Below are 16,829 nucleotides of genomic sequence, written 5' to 3'. Positions count from 1 at the left end.
ACTAAAACACATATCCTTGTAGTTTACATACAGTAGCCTTAGTAGTAGTAGTTGTTGTTGTTGTTTTGTTTGTTTTTTAGTAGCCTTAGTTTTTATAAACCATTAAGCATCTATGGTGGATTAAATTTTCCAGCAATAGTCATAATAATTCTCCCTCCCCTCATATTATTCTTGAATCTAGCCACTGCCGCATTAAAAGGTGACATCTTTGTACTTCTTTACTGGATTTGGGTAAGACTTTGTGATTGTTGTGACTAGTATGACTAGTACAGTGTGGCAGAAGAGATACTGTGTGACTTCTGAGGCTAGGTTATAAAAGATGATGTAACTTCTGCTTGCATGTCTCTCTTGATATGCTTCCCTTGGGATCCAGTCTCATTTGTGAAGATGCTGTGGTCATACTGAGTGACACATATGGAGAGACAACGCAGGCCTGATTGATCAGCTGACAGCCAGCACCAACTTTTCACCCATATGGGTGGGCCTTCTTGATCAGGTCTCCAGCTAACAGCATGTGCAACAGAAGTGAACCTTTCCCATAAAGCCCTGCCCAAATTGCAGATTAATGGGCAAAACAACTGATTTCCATTTTAAGCTACTGTGTTGCAGTGGTTTGGTATGCACCAATAGATCATCAGGATCCTAAGTGGAGGAAAGGATGGGAAGTAAATGATGGCTTTTAAAAATGGGAGAAGCCATGAATTATTTTTGTTGTTATTTCAACATAGGGCTTGAATTCGTAACCCCAAGATCAAGAGTCATATGCTCTACCAACTGAGGCAGTCACGTGTCCCATCGTGATTAGTTTTTTTTCTTTACGTTAAAAATGTATAATATTTTGTTATTTTGGTAATAATCATTTACTATCCAGCATTCTTTGGGCTAAGAGTTATGGAAATCTAGTTCAAACTAGATTAGGACAATATGGTAATTATTGGCTCTTGTAATTAGTGGTATTCTTTAATGACAAAATCATCTGAAAGACATGAAAGAAAGGGCCTGAAGAACAGTGAGAACCAGGGAATTGAAAGTTATCAAAACTCTCATCTCTCTTTTTTTTCTCTACTTCTGCTTCATTTTCTCCTATTGTTGCAAGTTTCATTCACCTAGTTTGGGATACGACTTCTGACAATTCTTGACCCTCATAGATTCCCACCACATAAGACAGACTGACTATTTTAGTTCCAGTTTGAAAAATCCTGTGGAAAGACTTTGGGTGGCTGTCTTGGGTTAGATGCCTTTTCTTGGACTGATTGTGTATAGCAGCTGATTGAGGAGGAGGTCATTATGTATGTATGGGTATATGAGTAGAAGTTGGTATATATAAGTCAATTGCCTATCAATCAATTACCTATACCTATACTCACTAGATGGGGGAATCTCATTCCTCTATCACTTATATGTTGGTGATTCCCAAACATTCACAGAATTGACCTGACCCCAATTCCAGGATTGTATATCTAAATATCTACTTACCATTTCACTTGAATGTCTAATGGTGACAATGTCAAGATAGGCTAGGAATTAATAAATCCCAAAATTTCAGTGAATTGACATAACAGATGCTTATTTGGTCATGCAAATTCTGCTATGGGAATGGACAATTCTCTAGGATGACTATTCTCCATCAGTCTGCATTGCTCACTGATGGGGTCTTCACCATCCTGCGGTGGCACTGCCTGAAATACGCAGCCTTCTTGGTCAATGAAACAGACTAAGAAAATGCTTCTCCTGGGACCTGATACTATCATCTCAGTTTAAAATTGTTAGCCAGAACTGCTTGCATAGCTTCTTTTTTTTTTTTTTTTAAAGATTTTATTTATTTATTTGACAGAGAGAAATCACAAGTAGATGGAGAGGCAGGCAGAGAGAGAGAGGGAAGCAGGCTCCCTGCTGAGCAGAGAGCCTGATGTGGGACTCGATCCCAGGACCCTGAGATCATGACCTGAGCCGAAGGCAGCAGCTTAACCCACTGAGCCACCCAGGCGCCCCTGCTTGCATAGTTTCACATGGCTGTCAGGTGGTGGGGAAGTGTAATTCTCCAGTGTGTTCAGAGGAGGAAATATGGATGAGTACCAGAAGTCACTTTCACAAGAAGAACCTCTCTAGAGGTTTCAATTCCCAACTGCCCCCATCTCTGCAGCAATAGTTACCACAGTAAATGAGATCCATTCAGTTTCTGAAGCCAGAAATCTTGGGAGTCATCCTCACCTCCCCCAGAGTCCACATCAAATCCATCTGTATTAATGTTCAGTCCCGTCAGTTGTCTCTGTGTTAAAATACATGCATAAAAGAAAGATAGTTTATGAAAATGCTTCATAATAAAGGAATCTAAATAGACATGACAATTAAATGCAATACCATATCTTGTACTGAAGGGGAGAAAATTCTATTAAGGACATTATTGGGTGAACTGACAAGATTAGAATACAAATAGTAAATTAGATAAAATTAGATATTGTATCAATATTACATTTACTGAAGTTTATAATTGCATTGTGATTATGTATGGGATGATCCTTGTTCTTAGGAAATACACACTGAAGAATTTAGAAGTAAGGGGCTGTGATGTATCATGGATATAACTCACCCTCAAATAATTCAGATTTGAACAAGTCGAGAGAGGGGAGAGGGAAAGGAGAATGATAGAATGAAGAAATGAAGAAATGATAAAGCATGTTAACAGTAAGTGAACTTGGTAAAGGGTATAATCAGTAGGTTTCTGGATCCAGAATCAAACCACACCTTACCACTCAGTAGGGAACAACCTCCCTCATGCTACCATTCTCATTACCCTGATTCTAGTCTTCTACATCCTGTAGTCTTACAGCAGCCAATGTAAGCCTTTGGAAACATAAATAAAATCATGTCACCATCCTGCACATAACCCACCAGTGACTTCCCATTGCATGCATAATAGAATCTAAAGACCTCTATAGCCCTGTCTAGCCCTTTGGTTAACTTTTTGTCCTTACCTTCTCTATGCACCCCGTCCCTCCCTCTCTTTTCTTCAATCACCCTGTCTCCTTGAATTTGCCAAGCATGCTTCTGCCTCAGGGTCAGCACTCCAATTTTATATTCATTAATACTATTTTTTTTTAGTATAGTCAATATAAAAATCTTTGATGCTATTTAAAACATTCAGTATTTTGTTTTTTTTTTGTCATAGGATTTAAAAATAAATAAATAAAGCATAAAAACAAATGAAAACTGGGTCATAGCTAGCAGCCAAAACAATATAGTGGCAATGAATCTGAAGTTATCAACAATAAAAAGTAAACATTTTCATATCAGAATCTTATTTCAGTTTAAGCTGCCACAAATTTTAATACTATTATAAGAATACCTTTTACTTCATCTTTTTAGAACTGATGCTTAAGAAATTCTTATGGGAAAAGTCTGTATTTTTTAATATGCATTTGTATTTCCTCATGATGAAAAGTCTATCCATATATTCAATCTTAGGCTTTGGTGTTTTATTGAAGTTATTTGTTGGAAGAATAAATGATTTCTCAAAGGAAACAAATTACATATTTTGAATAGTAAAATAATCATATCTGAATAGTTCCATTGAATGTATATTAATTTAATAAAGTCACACATGTAAGCAGGCCTTTATCAGCCTGCTACTACAAAGTCATAGAAAAGAAAACTATTTTTAAGGAATAAGAGGTAACTGAATGCCTAATCAGAATTTAATTTTGTAGAGGATTTAAGTGTATTTGAATTAGAAGCCAAAAATGACATGTCAGAAAGCAGAAGGACAAAAAAGTTAGACTTTTGGTGTTCTTGGCAGGAATACCGAAGCTGAGAGACAAATTCTGAATTCCAAATGAAACTGGTTCTTGTGGGAGGATGAAGAAGGACAGACCTGGGGACCAGAGCTGATTAGGAGGTCATAGCCAGAGATTTCACTGAACTCACTGCATTCTAATCTATGTTCAGTGATACTTTCCTTTCATGTCTATCATGGAAAATTTGTTTTGTTTTGTTTTGTTTTAGATACATGAGTTACAGCTTCACTTCTCAAAGGCACTAGATTCTTCAAAATGGCTTATTTTAAAAGTATCATAGTGGAACAGCTGAACATTTTTAGGGCAATAATTCTGTGAAACAGACTATATTACGTGAGCCGTGAGCTTGTGCACTTGTCTCAAGAAGTATAGGAGAAGGAGCAGAGGGTGTTATACTTCACTAATGAATCATTGAACACTACATCAAAAACTAATCGTGTACTATACTGTGGCTAATTGAACATTAAAAAACAGTATGAATGACAGACATACATCTCATTTTAAGAAATATGATTCAATGCCAAGTAACATAATACCAAAAGATAAAATATAATTCACCATTTGTCTGTCTTTCTGTCTCTCTATGAACCATGGTTTTGTGTTGTTGTTGTTTTTCCATTTCTCTTAACATTTAAAATCACAAAAATTTTACCTAGTTTTAGCCATGGGTTCAAATTTTAATTTTTTAAAAGATTTTTAAAAATTTTAAAGTGATTTTTAAGTATTTTAATTAGTGCATAATATGTCATCAAATGAATGCAAAATAATTAACCACTTAATCATTTGTGAATATTTAGAAAACATATATGATCTTAATTTTTTTGGTAGTGTAGAGCTTTTTTAAAAACCTGAATCCAGTATGTGTAGCTTGGATTAATTGCAACTAGTCCAGTGAATAAAAAGTTTGTTAAAGCAGTGTTAGAAATTCTACAGAGGGCTGCTGACTAAACATTATTAAAATATAAGATACTCAATTATTTTAAATATTCAGAATAAGAAAAATAAACATTTAAGAATTAATGAAAATACTCCAAAGCATAATTTGGCCACATAAACCCTTTGAACAGTAAGGAGCAAGGAGAAAAAAAAGGCAAGCAAGAGGGGGAACTAGGGAGACATATCAAGGAGACAGGCACACTGGACACAGTCTCTTTTTTCCTGTCTCTTCACTATTAGAGCTCTGTATGCATTGCCTCTAGATTTCAACCTGTATGACTGCTTGGAACATTTCTGCCTTGGGAAGGAGGAATGGGAGGACCCCTAATCAAGTCAGCAGCTGTCATTTTCATTACTCACCTGAGTTCTTGCCCCTGATGTGTTGTCTAATCCCCCTGTGCCTGAGTCCCAGCCTTGTTTCTAAGAAGGGTATATAAGCTCTTATGGAGCAGAGCTTGTCCTGTACTTTTTTCTTGATTCAGTCCTACCCCTATGAATGGCTTCTATTTTCAGCTTCAGGTTCTTTTGAATGATGAGTAGATCTCTAGTTCTTTCGTTTTGTGTTCTGTGTATCTACTGGAGATCCCATCTATTGTTGAATTTCCCATCATTGTAATGACATTAAGGTTCTCTGACCATGCTGGGCAGCTCAGGTCCAGTCTCTCAACCTGCCTTGCCTATGGATGGATGTTTACTCAGTCTTCAGATGTGGGTCATCTCAGACTAGTCCATCTCACTGCCAGTCAAAACCCGGGGACTACTCAACAAAGTTTGGTATATAGTGGTGCTTAAAATTGTCTTTTCAGTTTTAAACCTTTAAAAAATATTCAACAGACAAACATTTTGAACCCCATTTAACAATGGTTTGTGTAATTGACTATTATTTAGCGGAAAGTCAGCTGCAAAAACTCTAGCACTGGATTACTCATTTTAAATTATATGCAAAGGGTTTTGTATAAATGTGGAGAATCAAGGGAAGATGAGAATAAGCCATGTATGAAGAAAGAATATGGGCTTTAAAATCTGAAGGGCTGAGTTTGAGATGCAGCTCCAGCCCCTTGTTCACTATAACACTGGGTCAGATGCTTAACAATTCTGAGCTTCAGTTTCCTCATCAGCAAATTGGTGATGATAACCATCTAAAGGGCTGACAGAGGTTAAGCTGAATAGTAAAATGGGCTTTTTGATAGTTTATTGTCTCTAAGGTAAGACTTTTCCTGTGTACAAACTCTGTGAATAAGTCCCAAGCATACCTGGGACACATTCCAAACTTGCTGGCTGTACCTTAGGGAGTTACTCATATATGCACTAAATATTTTTTAGCCTTTCAAAAACATACTCCTCATAATCAAGTGGTTCACCAACTAGTGAACCTGGGTTGGGGAAAAAGCCTTATAACTAGGACAGGAGGGCAAAGACGAACCATCCCCTGAGTGATGTTACTTATAAATGCATAGTGTTGTTTTCGATCAGATAGCAAGTTGGAATCATAAAGTTGATATTAGTTATATGGTCTTGTTTTCTCTGGGATTTTAATCATGTAGAAATATGAGAAAGAAGGAAGAAAGAAAGATCTGAGCTGCCAGGTATTGATTGTTTGGATTGTGAAGAGAAAAAGTACTGCTAGGAGGAGCAGTTATCTGCACCTAATTTGAAAGCCTAAGGGCTGGAAGAGACACCTGTCCCTCTCTCTCTGTTCACTCAGCCAATACTCTGAGTCCCTATTCTCTGCTCTGTCTTCTGTTAAGTTCCAGGAATTCAAAAGGAGAGCCTCCACCCTTGTGGTATGCTGTGTCTGACTGGGAGGCACAGATGGAAATCACAATACAGGATGCCAATCAAGCTACATACAAAAACTGTGAGCACTGGAGCAAAGCAGTCAGTTTTATTTTGGGGGGTCATGAAGACTTTCTTGGTCTTAAAAAATGATCTGAGGTCACCAGAAATTTAAGACTTTTCCAGGAAAATGAGAATTAAGCAAAAACATTGGATGTGAAGAGATTATATAACATACATAGAAACAGTGCATGAAATGGGAGAGTATGGTGAAAGGGATCAGAGTTAGAGAATTTAGTGGTTTCAGTAGTCTAAGTGAATGGTCAGCAAACTATGGCCCATGGGCTGGCCCACTACTTGTTTTAGTAAATAAAGTTTTATTGGAACACAGCCACACCCATAGTTTATGTATTATCATTAGTTGCTTTCAAACTACAACAGCAGAATTGAGGAGTTGTGAAGAGACCATATACCCACAGTTATAAAATAGGAGTAGTATGCTGAATCCTGGTCTAAGTAGTAAATGACAGAGGACTGTATTAAGGAAGTAGTAGTATGCCGGGAAGAGAAAGAGACAGATTTGTGAAGCATTTTAGAGAGAGGTTTTTTTTTCCCAAGAATATATTTATTTGTATTGCTTTTTGCCTTGTATTACATATCTCTGTAAAAGTAGTAGATATGTACTATAAATAATTTAAATAATGCAGTATATATAAAGTAGATAGTAAAAGAAATTTCAAATAACATATATTCATATACATTTATTCATATTTATTTCTTTTATAAGTTGAGCCATTTCATTTTTTTAAAAAAGATTTTATTTACTTATTTATTTGTCAGAAAGAGAGCACAAGCAGGCAGAGTGGCAGGCAGAGGCAGAGGGAGAAACAGGCTTTCCCCTGAGCAAGGAGCCTGATGCAGGACTCAATCCCAGGACCCTGGGAACATGACCTGAGCCGAAGGCAGTGGCTTAACTAACTGGCTTCCCTAAGTCGAGCCATTTTCTACAGACTGTTCTGTAATCTGCTTTTATCACTGAATAGTAAATCACAAACTTCTTTCTTTTCTTTCCCATTTTATTTTATTTTATTTCTTTTCAGTTTTCCAAAATTCATTGTTTAGGCACCACACCCAGTGCTCCAGGCAATATGTGTCCTCCTTAATACCCACAACCAGGCTTACCCAACCCCCCACCTTCCTCCCCTCTAAAACCCTGTTTGTTTCTCAGAGTCCGCAGTCTCTCATGGTTTGTCTCCCCCTTCTCTCCACATCCCAATGTCCTCTATGTTATTCCTTATGCTTCACAAGTAAGTGAAACGATATGATACTTGTCTCTCTCTGCTTGACTTATTTCACTCAACATAATCTCTTCCAGTCTCGTCCATGTTGATATAAAAGTTGGGTATTCATCCTTTCTGATGGAAGCATAATACTCCATTGTATATATGGACCCCATCTTCTTTATCCATTCATCCATTGAAGGGCATCTTGGTTCTTTCCACAGTTTGGCAACTATGGCCATTGCTGCTATGAACATTGGGGTACAGGTGGCCCTTCTGTATACAGATACAGATACTGCATCTGTATCTTTGGGGTAAATACCCAGTAGTGCTATTACAGGGTCATAGGGTAGATCTATTTTTAATTTCTTAAGGAATCTCCACACTGTTTTCTAAAGTGGCTGCACCAACTTGCATTCCCACCAACAGTGTAAGAGGGTTCCCCTTTCTCCAACATTTGTTGTTTCTTGCCTTGTCAATTTTTGCCATTCTAACTGGTGTGAGGTGGTATCTCATTGTAGTTTTGATTTGAACTTCCCTGATGAATGATGATGAACATTTTTTCATGTGTCTGTTAGCCATTTGTGTGTCTTCTTTTGAGAAGTGTCTGTTCATGCCTTCTGCCCATTTTTTGACTTGATTATTTGTTTTTGGGGGGTTAAATTTGAGAAGTTCTTTATAGATCTAGGATATCAGCCCTTTCTCTGTAGTGTCATTTGCGAATATCTTCTCCCCTTCCGTGGGTTGCCTCTTTGCTTTTGTTGACTGTTTCCTTTGCTGTGCAGAACCTTTTGATCTTGATGAACCTCTTTCCATGTCATGACATGTACATCTATCTCATGCCCATTAACAGTTTTATATTTTAAATATCCTTTCGTAGAGAAATCCAATTTAATTATTCATTCATTCACTAGATACTTATTGAGAAATGTAGTGTTTTCTGTGGAATTGTCTACCTAGAACCTCCCCCCACACATACATTCATGTGCTGTGAACTGCTCCTTCCACATCCATTTGTGTACCAGCCATGCTGGTATCATTACTAGTGAAATTTCATCCTCTCTCTTGACCTCAGTTCTTTTGTGCAAGTGTGGGTCAGGATTGCAGTGGGAGCTGTAGGCATCTGAAGGGTTGGCTAGAATTGGAGTTTTTACTTCCAAGATGATTCACTTATATGGTCTTTTGGCAGAATTCCTCAGCTCCTCACCACATGGAACTCCCCCAAAAACCTCTTGAGTATCCCTATAACTTTGTAGCTGGCTTTCCCCATAGCAAATGATGCAAAAGAGCAAAACATAAGCTGAGATATATTCTATGACCTGGGCTCAAAAGTCATATATCATCATTGCCACAATATCATATCACTTACACAGGTCAGCTCTATTCAACATGGGAGAGTACTACAATAGGACATGAAAACTAGGAGATGGAATTCACTAGGGGTCATTTCAGAGGCTGACTCAACAGGCCTTTGAGAAAGAAGTCAGACCTTCCCTAGATTTTCTTCTCCTTCTGACTGGAAACTAGATATGGAGCCCCATTCTAGAACATAAAGATGGTGACAGCCGCTTATGGATTGCAGAACCACAAGATGGGATGATTATGTATCCATGAATCAGATTCCTCTAATCAAATTAGAAGAGGAGGTCTGGGCATCCTCTAGGTAACAGTGGTCTCATGATATCAGCTCTTGATATAATAACTGAATGAATTTAGGGACGGCCTCCCCCTGAAGACAGGATTTGAATGTGAAATATTTGATACATACACTTCTCTTAAATGTTTTCCTGTGTCTGCCTGGTTCAGATCTTTAAACCAGGGGGCATGTTTGAGTCACAGAGACCTTGGAAGCCAGAGATATAGAGACTTGTCTCCTCTGAAGATATTTACTAATGTTCTTTTTTTTTTTTTTAAGATTTTCTTTATTTATTTGAGAGAGAGACAGAGACAGAGAGAGCACAAGCAGGGGGAAAGGCAGAGGGAGAGAGAGAAGCAGACTTCCAGCTAAGCTGGGAGCCTAACATGGGGCTCCATCCCAGGACCTAGAGATCATGACTGGAGCAGAAGGCAGACGCTTAACTAACTGAGCCATCCAGGCACCCCCTCTTATATTCTAAGGTAATAAAGAGCTTCCCTCTTTTCTTTGGAGGGCATTTGTTTACATTTCAGAATAAAATTCCCTTCTTCTCTCCAGAGGGGAGAATGGTCATACATACCAGCAGCACCTGTCTAAGCTCCAGGTTTCGGGGCACCTTGGTGGCTCAGTGGGTTAAGCCACTGCCTTCAGCTCAGGTCATGATCTCAGGGTCCTGGAATCAAGTCCCACATTGGGCTCTCTGCTCAGCAGGGGGCCTGCTTCCCTTCCTCCCTCTCTGCCTGCCTCTCTGCCTACTTGTGATTTCTCTCTGTCAAATAAATAAATAAAATCTTAAAAAAAAATAAGCTCCAGGTTTCACAATTTTGAGACTTGATATGTCCCATGATGCATCCCTGCAACGTGTGCAGTAACATCTGGCTTTCATTCATTTTGCCACACAGAGACAGGTGGGGGAACTGGTGCTAAAACACTGTCCAGCTGTTTTGCTGTAAGTAATAAAGGGTATCTTTCATCCTAAAAAATTTTTCTTTCTTCTGTCTAGATATCTATATCTGTATCTATATTCACAACTATATCTACATCTTTATCAATACTGGGGCAGGCTAACTTGTTAGCTTGCAAGTAGGATAAACTATCTGGCCTTTGACAGTTTTTAACAATTAAAAACAACATTATGCCAATAAATTGGGAAACAGGTGAAATGAACAGATTCCTTCAGAGACACAAACCACCAAATTCAATAATGAAGAAATAAATAAATAGACTTTTATACTAAAAAATGGAATTTATAGTTAACAACCATCCTACAATGAAAACTTCAGTCTCAGATGCCTTCACTGAAATCCCTCCAAACATTTAAGGAAAAAATAGAGACCCAATGCTCTGCAAACTCTTCCAAAAAATTAAATAGGGGGGCTCTTCCCAATTCATTTTATGAGGCAAAATTTTCTTTGATAGCAAGACATTACCAAAAAAAGAAAACCACAGATAACTATTCCTCATAAATGTAGATGAAAACCTTGAAACAAAAGTTTTTGTGAATACAATAAAAATATGTGAAAAAGATAATGCATCATGAGAAAGTGATGCTTATTCCAGAAACAGAAAATTGATTTAACATTTGAAAATCAATCAGTGTAATTCACCACTTTAAAAAACTAAACAAGAAAAAATCATAGGATTTTCTCAATAGATGCGGAAAAGCATAGGAGAAAACTTTGGGTTACATGACATTTTCTTGATATGACACAAAAAGCACCATCTATTAACAAATTGACAAACTGAACTTCATCAAAATTAACCTGTTTTCCTTGCAAGAGGCATTACTTGGAGAACAAAAGACTAGCTATATTTCTAGTAGAAAATATTTTCAAATAAGATATTTTGGATAAATAATCTGTAGACAAAATACAAAAGAACTTTCAAAACTTAATGGGATGAAAACCACCTACAAAAATAAGCAAAAACATTTAAACAATTAAAAAGATTTAAAAATGGGGCGCCTGGGTGGCTCAGTGGGTTAAGCCGCTGCCTTCGGCTCAGGTCATGATCTCAGGGTCCTGGGATCGAGTCCCATATCGGGCTCTCTGCTCAGCGGGGAGCCTGCTTCCTCCTCTCTCTCTCTCTGCCTGCTTCTCTGCCTACCTGTGATCTCTCTCTGTCAAATAAATAAATAAAATCTTTAAAAAAAAAAAAAAAAAAGATTTAAAAATGGCAAATATGCACATGAAAATGTTCAACATCATTAATAATTAGGGAGATGTAAATTAAAACTACATACCTATTAGAATGGCTAAAATTAAAATGATTAATTTGGGAGAAGGTATTTGGAAAATGGAACTCTCATACACTGTCGATAGGAATATGAAATGGTACAACCACTTTTGGCAAGAGCTTGACAATTCTCATGAAGTTAAACTAACCTTTCATATGATTCAACCATTTCATCTGTAGGTATTTACCAAAAGAAATTAAGTAGGTCTCCACACAAAGACCTGTATGCAAGTGTTGGTAACCATATTATTTGCTGTAACTAAAACCTGGAAACTGATCAAATGCCCATCAAAAAAGGGAATGAATAAATAAACTATTGAATGTATTATAGTATAAACTCTTCAGTAATACACTTGGAATTATATTTGGTGATATCTGCTTCTCCAGCAGAGGAAAACATAGGAGACACTAGAGTAGAAGACAGTTCAGAAAAACAAAACAAAACGTTTGGAGAGCAGCTTATAGCAACAACAGGTTGTTAGCAGTTGCAGGAATAATGACTTGAGTAGAGAGTGCCAGTGGAGGGCCATGTTACTGAGGCTGGGACATACCGTGTAACATACTTTCATACACAAAATGAAATGTGGCATTGAGGTGGGCTCATTTGGAAGCATTTGGTTTACTGTGCTATTTCTATTGGATATTATCTCTGTTATTGGCTTTCCTTTTCTTCTGTTTATTTTTTTTTAATATTTTATTTATTTGACAAAACAAGAGATGGAAAAAAAGAGAGAGCGCATGAGTGTGGGGAGGCAGCAGAGGGAGAAGCAGATTTCTGCTGAGCAGGGAGCGTGATGTGGGGCTCCGGCCCAGGACCCTGAGATCATGAGCTGAACAGAAGGCAGATGCTTAAACCACTAAGCCACCAGCCGCCTCTCCTTTTCTTTCTTTCTTTCTTTTTATTTTCCTCCTTTTCTTTTAATGATATGTTTCTATATTGTGTCCATTGAATTTAGATTTGAGGATTTGGTGGAGAGTTCAGATATGCTGGTTTTTCGGGTAAGGACTCTAATAAAAGACTAATCCCCTTTGTGAGTAATTTAAGCCTTCTGTGGTAGAAGTGAATCAGAAATAAATATATATGTATATTTGTGTCACAGTCTATTTACTTGAGTTATGGGATTTTCAATGATCAAATATTATCTTTGCCCTTTGAAATTTTGATGACCTGATTAGTCAATATTAATCATGGTTCAATTATTCCAGTCTTTTATTTTTTAAAGAGTTATTTATTTATTTATTTGACAGAGAGAGGAGGAAGAAGGCTCCCCGCCTACTGCCTATCACAAGTAGGCAGAGGCAGGCAGAGAGAGAGAGGAGGAAGCAGGCTCCCCACACAAGCAGAGAGCCCAATGCTGGACTCAATCCCAGGACCCTGAGATCATGACCCTGAGCCGAAGGCAGAGGCTCAACCCACCGAGCCACCCAGGCATCCTATTCCAGTCTTTTAAAGTCAAGAACACAACTCCATTTTGAATGGCGTGTGCTAGCATCAAATACCAGAAAACCTTGCTTTCTAGATATAGGAGGTTTCCACTCAAGTAATATAAAATCAAATGCAGACTTTGGCTTATGTGTCATAGTTTTCTTACCTTGAGCTGGAGAATGACATTTATGAAATAAATTCCTTTATAGAACAGTTAACAGTTTTGGTTTCTTCCTGTCAAACCAATTACATATTTTTCTTTTAAATACAAAAGAAAAGAAAAACTCTAGGCAGCTTAGACCTGACCCATATTGATTGCATTCCATGACTTTGCTTTTAACTTTCTAATGGGTTAGGAAATAAGGACAAGAAATTGGCTTAATAATGTTTTTATCCTATAGTGTTCCTGGTACTCCTTTGTCAAGATTTGTGCTTGATTTTTCACCACCTACTTTGTTGCTGGCTTTCTAGCAGTCTGTATTCCCAGAACTGTTGTTTGATATAATCCAATATAATCCCTTGGATCTGCTATGGCCCCTCCTCTGAAAACTTACATCACGGTCATAACTTTATTTCAGAGACCTCAGTTTCAGGCTATGAGAAAAACAAAGAAAGCAAAGAAAAAATTGTAGGCAAACATTTTGAAAATAAATGCTATCAACCACAGAGAGTATTTGGTGATGTTTCATATAATTTTATGTAAACTATTACCACTAAAGGAAAGCAAATAAAAACAATGCCCTGACAAGTTTGGATCTATTAACCTCTTCCTAAGAAAATTCAAAGACAATCTCAGGCATCTTCAGCAGAAGGAGAATCTAAAAGAAATAATCTATATATAACCACATTTGTGACTAAAATTTACATGTTGGATTCAGATTATTCCTTATACAGTTAGATATAAAAAACTGTTAGCAGTTGGTATCAGTTTTTTTTTTTTTATTTTATTGAGGAAATGGTTTGATAGAATCACCAGACTTGGAAATGAGATCCTAAGAGGATGGATTATTAGAAGTCAAACAAACAATGGAAAAAGTTTAACTTCTATTTATCATAAGAATTTGCGGAAAGGAGAAAGAGCATAACAGAGAGAAAGAGAAAAAATTGTAGGTAAACATTTTTAAAAGCAGAGATATCTCTAATGTTCATTATTCTGAAATGAAAACTCCCTGTTCTATGTCCCCAAATCCTCAATAAAGCTCTGAGAATCCTGTTTTACAAGTTGAGAGACCGATTTCCAAAAATGGGTGTGTACTGGTTTCCTATTGCTTCTATGACAAACTACCACTAGTGGCTTGAAACAACACACATTTATTATCTTACAGTTCTGGAGCTCTGAAATCCGTAAATGGGTCCTACAAAGTTATATGAAGATATCAGCAGGGCTGAAGGCCCTAGGGCCTTGTCTTTGTCTTTTTTAGGTTCTAGAGGCTTTATTTCCAACCTAATGGCATCATATCTTCAAATCTCTCTCTCTGTTCTCTGCTTCTGTCTTTAAGTCTTCTCAGACTGACTCTCCTGCTTCCCTTCTTCCATTGTAAGGACTTGGATGATCACATTGGGCTCACCTACAAAATCCAGGTTAATCTCTCAAGATCTTTATTAACAACTGCAGAGCAAGGTTACATATTCACAGGTTCTGGAAATTAGTATGTGAACATCTTTGGGAGCCTGTTACTTTGTCTACCACAGGGCCCCTGTTGGGAAGAACAGAATGTGCAGGTGGAACAGTGTCATGATCTCTAAAATGAACCAATTCAGAGGAAGCAGGAAGCCTTGAAGCCAGAGGGAATCGTGAAGATGTGCCTTTCATACTTTTTGAGCAGGACAATAGCATGATCATAGTATCTGTGCTTTGCGGAGATAATTTTGTGATAATATGAAAGAAGGATTGTAGCATAAAGATAAATAACAAAATAGTTAACAGTTCAAGAGAACAATAGGTTTGTCACAAAGCAGTACATGATTAATCACCAAAAGAATTCTAAAGACAATAATTGCTATTGGAATTTTTAAAATGTAAATTTGGATAATGATGATTAGTGAAACTGTTCTAATGAGGCCAAGGACATGCATTTGATTTTTTGTGGGTCAGAATGTTCCATGGCCTAGTTAAACACAGCCACAGAAGTGTGGGTGAGTAAGAAAAATAAGAAAACAAGGTAGAGTGGTACTAACATTTCATCTCTACTGGAAAAAAAAAAAATCCCAGTTTTATGTTCTTCTGATAAGTCAGTACTTTACTTATTGAAGATGATACTTTAGTCATATAACTAGACAAAATAGGTTTTATAAGATTCATGCTTCTGTAACTATGAATACATCTAATTTTCTGATTATAGATACATTCTAAAGATTTGTGTAAATAAAATTTACATAAACTCTCTAATATTCCAAATATAGTTCTTACATGAACTTTATGAAAAATCAGTGTGCAATTTTGCTCCCTAAAGAGAACATTTATATAAGAATAATTGTAATTATTCTTTGTAATTATTCTTTGTAGTTATAATACAAAGTTTGCTTGATGAACACAAATTTAGGTCAAGAATTAGGAGAGCCCAGTGGTATACATACAATAATGGCTTTGAAATGTAATAGTAGATCTGAGTCTTAAATCTGCTTTTAATTAGTTGTATGATTTTACATAATTTACCTTTCTGAGTCATTGGTTCTGTTTTATAAAGATAATAATGCCTACTATTAGGATTATTTTGAGGATTAGAGATTATTTGTATATTATGGGGGTAGCACAGATGGCATTTTTATTAGCTATTATCCTAATTCAAATGTTCAACGTTAGTAACCTAATACATCTGTCTCCATAATAGGGATACACTTGTTTTTAGGACCAGAGGGATTAAATTTAAAATATGATTTTAAATGATCTTATAATCGTCTTTTCTCTCATCATTTAAAAAGTATTTTCCCTCTTTTTTCTGTCTTCCATTGTTGTTATTAAGACTGTCAGCTGTCTGTCCAATTTTCTTTCCTTTGTTGGTAACTTGTCTTTTCTCTCTGGTTGACAAGTGCAAATACAAATGATATGTGGGTCATGTGAATAGTTATAAATGTCATGGTTTGAACATGGTGAAAATGAACCAATTGCTCATAGGCACATAAAATCTTTGCTGCTATTAAAGAGAATTTTTTTCTTTTGACACTTTGTAGAAAATCACATAATGAACATATTTCTCAATACTTACTTCCCAAACTACCTTAAAATAGCTACTCATCCTCCATTACTTTATTATCTTACTCATGTAGTTTTCCTCATAGTACTGACTGCTTCTTGACACTGAATTTTATATGTATATATTGTCTGTCTGCCCACCCAGTGAATACTCATAATATTAGTTGCTCTATTACACCAACTACTTTGGTGTTAGTGGCTTTGTTCATAGTAAGATTTCTGAGCATATTATTTTGCTAGGACTGTCATAACCAAATACCATAGGCTGCGTGGTTTAAGCAAAAAGAAATATTTTCTTAGTCTTCTGGAGGCTAGCAGTCCAAGATCAGGTTGTCCACAAGTTCGGTTTTTCCTGAGGCCTCTCTCCTTGGCTTGAAGATGGTCACCTTTTTGCTGTGTTCTCATGTGGCCTTTTCTCCGTGTATGCACATCCTTCCTATGAGAACACCAGTCACATTGGATTTGGATCCCAACACTATGATCTTACTTTAACTTAATTATTTTTTAAAGACCCTATTTCCAGATATAATCACATTCTGAGGCACTGGGAGTT

General features: G+C 36.8%; 1 long non-coding RNA gene across 1 annotated transcript in view; it reads left to right on the top strand.

Moving 5' to 3' along the window:
- LOC116588191 overlaps positions 1–14,862 on the top strand; it is a 43,515-nt gene extending 28,653 nt beyond the window's left edge. The window contains exon 4 of the long non-coding RNA XR_004284835.1: positions 14,776–14,862. This is a non-coding gene — a long non-coding RNA (uncharacterized LOC116588191). The remainder of the gene's footprint in view (positions 1–14,775) is intronic.
- The last annotated feature ends 1,967 nt before the right edge of the window (positions 14,863–16,829 follow it).

Source organism: Mustela erminea, chromosome 4 (assembly GCF_009829155.1).
Source record: "Mustela erminea isolate mMusErm1 chromosome 4, mMusErm1.Pri, whole genome shotgun sequence".
NCBI lineage: Eukaryota > Metazoa > Chordata > Mammalia > Carnivora > Mustelidae > Mustela > Mustela erminea.
The sequence above is the reverse complement of the archived record's forward strand: the minus strand, read 5'-3'. Positions and strand labels throughout refer to the sequence as shown.